This window comes from Octopus sinensis, linkage group LG14 (assembly GCF_006345805.1).
Source record: "Octopus sinensis linkage group LG14, ASM634580v1, whole genome shotgun sequence".
Taxonomy (NCBI): domain Eukaryota; kingdom Metazoa; phylum Mollusca; class Cephalopoda; order Octopoda; family Octopodidae; genus Octopus; species Octopus sinensis.
Window position 1 is genome coordinate 57,670,046 of NC_043010.1, and position 10,147 is coordinate 57,680,192.

General features: G+C 35.3%; 1 protein-coding gene across 2 annotated transcripts in view; it reads right to left on the reverse strand.

The window, feature by feature from the left end:
• Positions 1–2,098, reverse strand: part of LOC115219368 (protocadherin-19-like) — a 99,529-nt gene extending 97,431 nt beyond the window's left edge. The window contains exon 1 of one of the 2 annotated variants that reach the window (XM_029789530.2): positions 1,812–2,095. The gene's annotated coding sequence lies outside the window, so the exon portion shown is untranslated. Of the gene's footprint in view, positions 1–1,811 lie in introns of both variants that reach the window. The other variant, XM_036509076.1, reaches the window with a different exon arrangement.
• Between the last annotated feature and the right edge of the window lie 8,049 nt (positions 2,099–10,147).

Below are 10,147 nucleotides of genomic sequence, written 5' to 3' on the forward strand. Positions count from 1 at the left end.
TGGTGATGTTCTTAAACACAATTGTCAATACCAGGAAACTCCAAGATATCGGAACTAGGAAAAAATTGTTCTCCCTGTCAACTTGAAAATGCTCGATTTCAAATCCAACAGAATCTTATTTCTGCGATTTGGGTCTCCTTCCCATAAAATATATCGTTGATAATCATTAATAACAGCCACAGTAAAGTGGTTCAACATGTTGTCACTTGAGCTCTCTGATTGAGGACTTGGAGCAGCTCATATAAAACAAAGCAACAATAACATTATTATTAATAATAATAATAATAATATAATAATAATAATAATAATAATAATAATAATAATATAATATAATTAATCATAAGAAGAAGAAGAAAAAGAAGACAATCTTTTGCACTTCTTGCAGGGATGGTAAGCCAGGGATCTTAACTGGTACATCACACGTATTGAGAAGAGCATTGTTGATGTGAGAATTATTACTACCCATGTATTTTAATTTAACTTAAAAAAAAAAAATTTTTTTAAATGAACGAACTATTGAGTTTAGTTTAATGGCCTACCAATGTATACTATGAGTTTCTTTGCCCTAGGAGTCGGGAAGACACTCGGCAAGAAATGGAAGCAAATTTGAAAGAAGAAAAAAAAAGTAATAATAGTGATGATAATAATAATAATAATAATAATAATAATAATAATAATGATAATGATAATCCTTTCTACTATATTAAAGACAATATAAGGATGAAAAGTAAACGTAAACACACAAACAGCACAATGCAAGCTTTGGGGCCTACATCATTTATGAAGAGGCTGGCTAAATTACAGGATATACAAACTATACCTGAACAATTAAGAAAATTACCCCAATTGTTAGATCATAATAATAATTTCTATAATTTCCACACAGTTGACTGATGAAGGGATAATAACGGGAGACTGGTAAGGGGACAGTTAAGAGAGCCAGTTGAAGGGACAGTTAAGGGAAACAGGTGCTAAAAAGTGTGGTGTGTGCTTGACAGAAATCAGTTAAATGAATGAGGTGAATATGAAACAAGATCTGAAGGGAAGGGCACCACTACTAGGGGTCATAAAGTAAACCCCTCAGATCCAGAAATACGTTGATTGACAAGAGTATGTCTCCTTGTCCAGCTGTGATTCCCTGGCCCCTATTATGAAGATAAGTGGGTCTTAACACTAGGGCCACACATATCTGTTTCTGTACATTCACTGGGGACAGACAGTACCACCCCCTCTATTGTCATCACTCTCCTTACAATGGGATCAACAACAACACTGATGATGGTTTCAAATTTTGGATGAAGGCCAGCAGGTTTTGTTGGTAGGGGTTTAGTTGAGACACCTTGACCCTTAGATGCTTGAAAAGCTCACTATTTCATCAGCTCTGGGTAGGATTTGAACTGAGAATGTTTGGAGCTTGAGCAAACACTCAAAAGATTCTGCAAATCCACCACCCTGATGATGTCAATGATGATGATGATGATGACGATATGAGGACAATGATGATAAGAATTCCAAAAATAATAATGGTCTTGGGGGGTGGGGTGTAAATCATTCACATCAAACGCCCCCCCCCCCAGTCCCCTCAACTGGTCCTTATTTTACTGACCCTGAAAGGACGAAAGGCAAAGTTGACCTCGACGGAATTAGAAACTCAGAACATCAAATCGGACAAAATGCCATCAAACATTTCATCCGGCATGCTAACGAATCTGCCAGGATAATAATAATAACAACAACAATCAGAAGAAGAAGAAGAAGGAATACATCAACTACAAGAAGACTAACAACAAAAGAAAAGTGTAAACACTTACCTTCATGGTAGACTTGACAGGTACATACTTTCCACTGTATGTATATATGTGTGTGTGTGTATATATATATATATATATATATATATATGTAAAGTGTGTGTATATATTATATCACCTGCAGCATCAACAGCACTGTTGTTGTTGTTTTTGTGTTGTTATTGTGGTGGTGGTGGTGTCACAAACTATTGCAATGTTACACATACACACAGCAACTTCAGAAAGGTAAACTAGTCACCTGTGTGTATACATGTGATATGTATGGATGCATGTATTTATTATATATATAAAAATATATGTATGTATTTGTGTGTGTGTATATATATGTATATATATATATATATATATATATATATATATATATATATATATATATATAGATATATATATATATATATATATGTATGTATGTATACTTATGTATATAAGATAGGCAGATAGATTTACAGACACATTTTGTTAGAGCATGTATATATACATGTATGTTATATCCTGATCAGTAAAAATATCAGAATGGTGTTGTTGATGGTGGTGGTGGTGGTGGTGTTAGCAGTGGTGGTGGTGGTGGTGTCATAGACACACACATACACACACACACACACACACACACTCTATAGACCAGTTTCCGAAAGCCACCCTAGCCTAACTGTGATAAGAACATCCACGCAGTTGTAGTAACACAGCTCTCTCCACTCGCTGACTGTTTTTACTGAATGAACAAATCTTCGCATCACACATCACTCACGGCTCACACACAAACACACACACACACACACACACACATCACTGGACTACCACTCAAAATACTCCCTCCCCACTCTCTCTCTCTCTCTCTCTCTCATCTCTCCATTTCTCACTCAATTATTTCTCCCCCTCTCTCACCGTAGCTTCCTCTTTCTTTCTCTATCGCTCTCTGTCACCGTTTTTATGTGCATTTATGCACTTCTGAGCACACATGTGATGTGTGAGTATGTGTGTGTGAGTGTTTGCACATGTACATGTATGTGTGAATGCATGTGAGTGTATGTTTGTGCATGTATGTGCTCATATGTGTGAGCTTGTGTGTGTGTCTAGGTGTGTGTGTATATGTGTATATATACATATATGTAAATGTGTACTTGTGACAATGACTTTGTGTGTGTGCGTGTGCATTTGTTTCTGTGTGTGGGATTATGTGTCAGCATCTGTCTATGCGTAAGCGTATTTGCACATAGTTGTGTATATCTGTATGTGTCGCCTAAGTTTTTCTATGCGTATCAAGTGTATATATATATGTTTGACTATAAATATGTGTGTGCGTATGTATATGTATTCAAGTATGTGTATGCTTTTGCTTGTATTCCGGCACTTGTACTTGTGTGTGTATGTGTATAACTATCTGTGTTTGCCTGTATGTGTGCCTCTCTGTGTGTGTGTATGTAGAATATTTTTGCTGCTGTTTACAACCAGACATGTTACGCTCGAGTGTGTGATTTCAGTGCCATTAGTGAGGTCAAATTGGAACTCACAATGCAGAGGCTCACAAAGGGCTTCCTTTCTTGCATATACACAAACACACACACACACACACATATATATACACATGTATATATAAATATATATACATATATATATACATATATATATTATATATATAATATATATATATATATATATATATATATAATATTCATATATATTATATATATATATGTATACATATACATGTATACATATATACATATTGATATATATATACATGTATACATATACATGAATACATTATATATATATATTTATACATATATACATATATATATATACATATATATATATACATATATATATATACATATATATATACATAGATATATATACATATATATATACAATATATATATATATACATATATATAATACATATACATGTATATATATACACACACACAGACACACACACATGTATGTATGTGTATTTTTCTTATCGAATTGGTGTGTAGTAATGTGTAACTTTTGATGTGAGTGGGTGGTGGGTGCATGTATGTTTGTGTGTACATATACATATATAAGTGTGCTTATATAAATATTTTTTTATCCATTTTCTCAGGTGGAAGGGACTATGTTCATTGCCTTTGTAGACCTTTCATTTGTAAGGAAGGTATATGTACACACACACACGCACACATATATATATAGTAGACATGTGTGTTTGTGTGTGTGTGAGTGCAAGTATGTTTGTATGGACACTGGAGGTGCATACATAACTGGTTATGTACACGTATATATATGTCAGAATGATAGCCTGTAAATACATGCATAACCATAACAAAATTTTTTGATATCTTTGACATGAAGATAAATAGCACACACACACACACACACACACCTTATATGGTATATTAGAATATGATTAGTTTTCTATTACTTTAAGTTTCATACTAAAGTGTACAATCATCAGATGACTGAACTTCAAAAGAACTCATCCATAAATATATTCATTGTACACAGGGTAATGAATAACTTTATTTTGGTTTGGTCTCTGAAATAGAATTCAAACCTTACATATATATATATGTATATTCTTTTATTTCTTATGGTCATTTGACTGTGGCCCTGCTGGAGCACTGCCTTTAGTTGAAGAAATCAACCCCAGGACTTATTCTTTGTAAACCTAGTACTTATTCTATCAGTCTCTTTTGCTGAACTGCTAAGCTTTGGGGATGTAAACTCATCAACATTGGTTGTCAGGTGATGGTGGGGCAAGGGGACAAGCACACACACACACACATAAATATATATATACATACATATACGATGGGCTTCTTTCAGTTTCCATCTGCCAAATCCACTCACAAGACATTGGCTAGCCTGAGGCTATAGTAAAAGACTCTTGCCCAAGGTGCCATGCAATGGGACTGAACCCGGAACCATGTGGTTGGGAAGCACGCTACTTACCACACAGCCACTCCTGTGCACATATATATATATTATAGATATATATATATATATATATGTATATATATACACACCCACACATACATATATAACATACACACACATATATATATACATATATATATATATTATATATATATATATATATATATATTATATATATATATATTGGTGTGTCATGAATTTATGGAAATAAATCCCATAAAACTCAACAATTTTGTTAAAAATGGAGAAGAGAAAATGTTAAAATGTATAAGTGAATTTTAATTCATGCAGATGATCGTTTCGTACAGAGATATAAAAATTATGCAAATTCATGGTGGAATAGAATTAATTGAATTAATTAGATTCATTTAAATTAATTATATATCGCTGTACTCTTTAGAGTAAGAAGTATAAACAAAATTTTTACAAAGCACTTGAGAAAGGGAAAAGCAGAATAGAATCTAGGAGATTCCTATTTATCCTTATGAGAAAGCAAGGGATATGGGAGTCCAGTTAGGTGTTAACTATAACTAAAGGCTGTAAACTACCAGCAAAATAGGAAGAACCAATATTAAAAATGTTTTTTGGAAACCTCCAAATTGAAGGACGAATCTAATTCAACCTTTTTATACACACATAAATATGGTATTCTCTATAAACTGAGAAGGCAAGTTAACTTTAACCCTCGGCAACCGGGTGACAGTCACTGATGAGGATTAATCAAATCTGAAATCATCGATGATCTGGCTCTGTGTCACTTGCTGTAAGGAACTTGTCTCCTTTGTCAGTCATTAGATAAGTGCTTCCCTGTGGCTAAGAGTTGTTCTAATTCTTACACACACACACACACACACACACACGCACACATACACACACACACACACACACACACACACACACACACACACACACACACACACATGCATGTGTGTATCTCTATGAATGTGTCTTCATTTGTATTTGTCTTCCAGCATCATTTCAGAACTGGTATTGAATTGTTTATGCTTCCATAACTTAGTAGTTCAGCAAAAGACATTGATAAAATAAGTATGACATTTACAAAAACATTAAGTACTGGGGGTCAGTTTGGTTGACTAAACCCTTCAAAGTGTTGCCCCAGCATGGCTGCTGTCCAATGACTGAAACTGATAAAAGACAAGAGACTTGCCACAAAAGTAGTATTAGAATAAAATAGCCAAATGTGTATCATAATTAATGCAGATACACCATGAAAGGCAAATTAAGTGTGGGATTCATCCAAGGATAATATCCCTCATGAATGCTTTGTGTTTCAAACCACAAAGCTTTATCAGTAACCAATGAAAATTGTCCAGCAGTTTAAATGGTTGGGTATACATTTCTGCTTGATTGTGCTTCGTCAGTAGCATGTACCCATTACCAGCTGCAGGTTAAGGCAAAATACATCACTATTAATACAGAAAAAGCAGAAATTGAAAAAAGTGACTGGTATTGCAGAAGTAAATGGTCAAATCAATCGGTTTGGCTGGTCAGCTGAATAAGTTTTAGACTTGGTTTATAACATCATGACAGACATTTCAAAAGAAGTTGCTCAATAGGAATATCCCTTGTTCTGAGAATTATGGTGATGCTGATAAAGGACATTATTGAATATTTTCCTACTTGGCTGTGTTTAGGATTTTGGTGCAAGCAAAGGAATTGGTGATAACCAGTAATTGTAGTTACAAAAATGTAGACATGATCAGCCCTGGTTAGATCCACCCATATGATACATCATAGACAAGTGGGAATAACAACCTTGACTTGTGGCAGGGATCAAGTTAACAGCTTTCAATGAGGTTAACATGGTGCCTATCCTTAAGATTACCAGTTTCAACCCTGTCATGAGAGAATGGAGGAAATCAATATGCAATCTTATCTGTCTGGAAGTCAGATTTCATAGCCACCTGCCAGAACCATATCAAATCATTGGTGTTACATCTCTTATGTATGTTTTAAGCTTCAAGTTACTGTTGAGGGATTTGAGAAGGTGAGGAGCAAGAGGGCCATGCTGGCATTGCAGACAATGTCACTATAATGATGTCAGAAAGCATGGGAGTGAAGGTCATCATCCCTGAACCAAAGGAACAACCAGATTCTTTTTGAGGATGATGGATGATTAATGGACCAGTTAATCTCTGTGGGATCCGGTTCAGCCTGGAATGTTGTTATGAGCAGGGTGGCCATCACCATTGCACGCAACCTCCGTTATTGGCTTCTTGTTGTCTTGTTTTGGTTATTAACATTATCTCAATAACCACCAACACTACCACCACCACTACAATGACCACTATCACTATCATCACCACCACCCCCATCACCACCACCACTGCCGCCACCACCATGATCACTACCATCACTACCACCATTATCATGACTGCCACCATTCCCACCAACACCCTCATTAGAAGCAGCAACACCACCACGACCCCCACCCCACCTACTACCACCACCTCTAGCATTACTGTTGTAGTTTAAAATATTTAATTCGTTGAAAGATATTTTCCTAATCATTATTAATTTGTTTCTATTTTTTCAATCGATTTTCCATCTCCCCTCCACCACTCCACTACCCATATATAGCCCTCCCTCCCAACATGCCCACCTCTCCCTAATAGAAACTGAAGATATCTCACTACTATTACACTTTTTTCGGTGTAAACTTGCACATATACATTCTTGCATACACACAGATATATCACACATACAGAAACACACACGTGTATCCATCCATCCATACATACATATATACATGGACATATACACATCTTCATAGACATGTACATACACACACATGCAAGCAGATATACTTACATAAACACACTCAAACACACACACATATATACATACACATGCATACACACACATATACATAGACACATACACACATATGCATACATACTCATAGTAACATACATATCTATATCTACATACATATACACACAGCTTTGTGATAGAACTGTCGCTCGTACGCAGTGTGGAAGTTATCAGCCATATCATCAGCAGCTGACCCAAAATGTCCGCAAGGCACAATGTTCCCATGAGACATGACATTGCTGCCAAAACCATTTACGCTGCTATCGACAGAGAGGATTGTTCTAGCGGTCATAGAAATGGTACAGCAAAGCCAGAATTTATTCACACCTTTCAAACAAGAAATAACATTCAAATAAAAACAACAATCCATGACAAACACAACAGACCTGATATTGTTGGAGGGGAGGGGCAGGGAACAAACGTCATGCACTGTTGTAGAGGTCAACTGGCCAGCAGATGCAAATATCACTTTGTGCAAAAAGAGAACATCGGGTGTGAACTTGTGCCACATAGATTTTCTATCAGGCATACAGATTTCCGTTTGCACATATTTTCTTTGGGTATATTCGGCTAAGTAAGAACAGATTTGCAGAAAAGCCTCAAAGTGCTGTAGTTTTCCAGGAAAGAATAAATCAAAGTGACTTGCATTCTCCAAATCTAATTGATTAGGGGTGCACTGAAGATTTGGAAAACATTTTGAAGGTTCTCTATTTCAGTTTCCTGCAATGAGCCTGACACTATCACATCAGTATGTATGCCATAGATACACACATAAAGACTAATCACACATGCACCCAACTATGTATACTCCTCTATAATGTCTCTATTTGTAAAATAACTTATTCATAAATTTACAGATTAAGTCATCCTGAAGATTCCTAAAAAGGGTGAAACAGTACTGTATAAGATTGCCACTACCTTGAAATTGTAAGAACTTCAACATAAATAATAATTAATAGAAAAATTAATTTAAATTATATATGTGGTCTCTTTTATATTTTACATACCTTTTGATTTCAAATTCAAAATTTTAAACCCAACACGTTGCTCAGAGACAGCTACCTCCCTTTGTAATAATGGCCATCCAGAGGGTGACGCAACATCACTACAAACCCGAATTTCATTCTCATATTCATTAAATACCGGCAAGTGTGAATAGAGTGCAAGTAAGCTGGCCAAACTCACGTCATCTGCTGCACCAATTCTCAAGCTATTCATGTTGCTGTATTAGCTACAATATGTCCTTCCATTTTTATGATTCTACTATGTCACTTAAGAGATTTTAGCTGCTATTTCTTGCAGATTGAAGGACTGCATAGTGATTCTAGCATTGGTGCATTTGTTTATAGAAGCAACCCTATTCTAATGTTGATCTCTGTTACGTGTCACAATTAGGTTGTTAGGGACACAACACTTCTATAATATAGGGGCTGATTCTGCCATAAAGTGATGTAGTATAAACGAAGGTATTTTGATTAATTAAAAAAACCATTAAAATTAGTCATAAGTGATGAGGAAAACTAATCAGAAGAATTAAAACAACTAATTGTCATAAATGTAAATAAAATAAAATTAATTGAATATGGTATACAGTGGCAACAGTGAGTGAGAGTAAAGGGGAGCAACTGTGAGCATGTTTATATGTTATTACACCTCATCAGCAGAGCAAAATACTGAGTGTTAGGGGAGAACCCCTCCCCACAGACGTTGCTTGAAGATTTAATAGTAAAGTGACACTGTCATACTTGATGGAGTGAGTCACTACAACCAAAACATTAATACTACCACTACTACTACTGCCCTTACCGCTATGACAACCACCAACAGCATACCAATAGCATTACCACTGCAACTGTAACAGCAATACTACTAACATCACCACCACCATGAACAACAACAACACTAACAACAACACTACAACAGTTTACCATTACCACCACTCGTACAACACCACCAACAATAACAACAATAGAAACCACCACCACCAACAACAACAACAAGCACAACAACTACAACAATGAACAGGTCATAAACCATCGTTAACAAAACCCTGTAAACTCTGTGCCAATCTTATATTCACACAGTAAAAAGAGGAGTAAATTAAGTGGAGGGGGAGCGGAGGGGTGAGGTGGGGGGGAACCATTTTGTCAAGTAGTCAGTCTTTATTATAACTAGACTCAACTTCCTCAATCAAACCCATTCCTTCCACCACTGCTTTCTCTCTACCTCTTCCCTCTCACTCCCCACCCACCGTCTCCCTCTTAGGCCAGTATTTTGGCAACGTTTACCTTTCTTTAAAGAGATACATTATTAGCAAGAAATTCTCGTATTTCTTCATAATATTCTTCCTTACTCTCCTTCTAACTTTTCTCTTGATTCTTTCACCTTTTTTTCTTCATACTATTAAATATAACTATCTTATATATATATATATATTATATATATATATATATGTATGTGTGTATGTGTGTATGTGTGTATATATATATATATATGTATACATGTATATATATATACATATGAATATATATATATGTATGTATATATATATGTATATATATATATTTAATTATATATATATATGC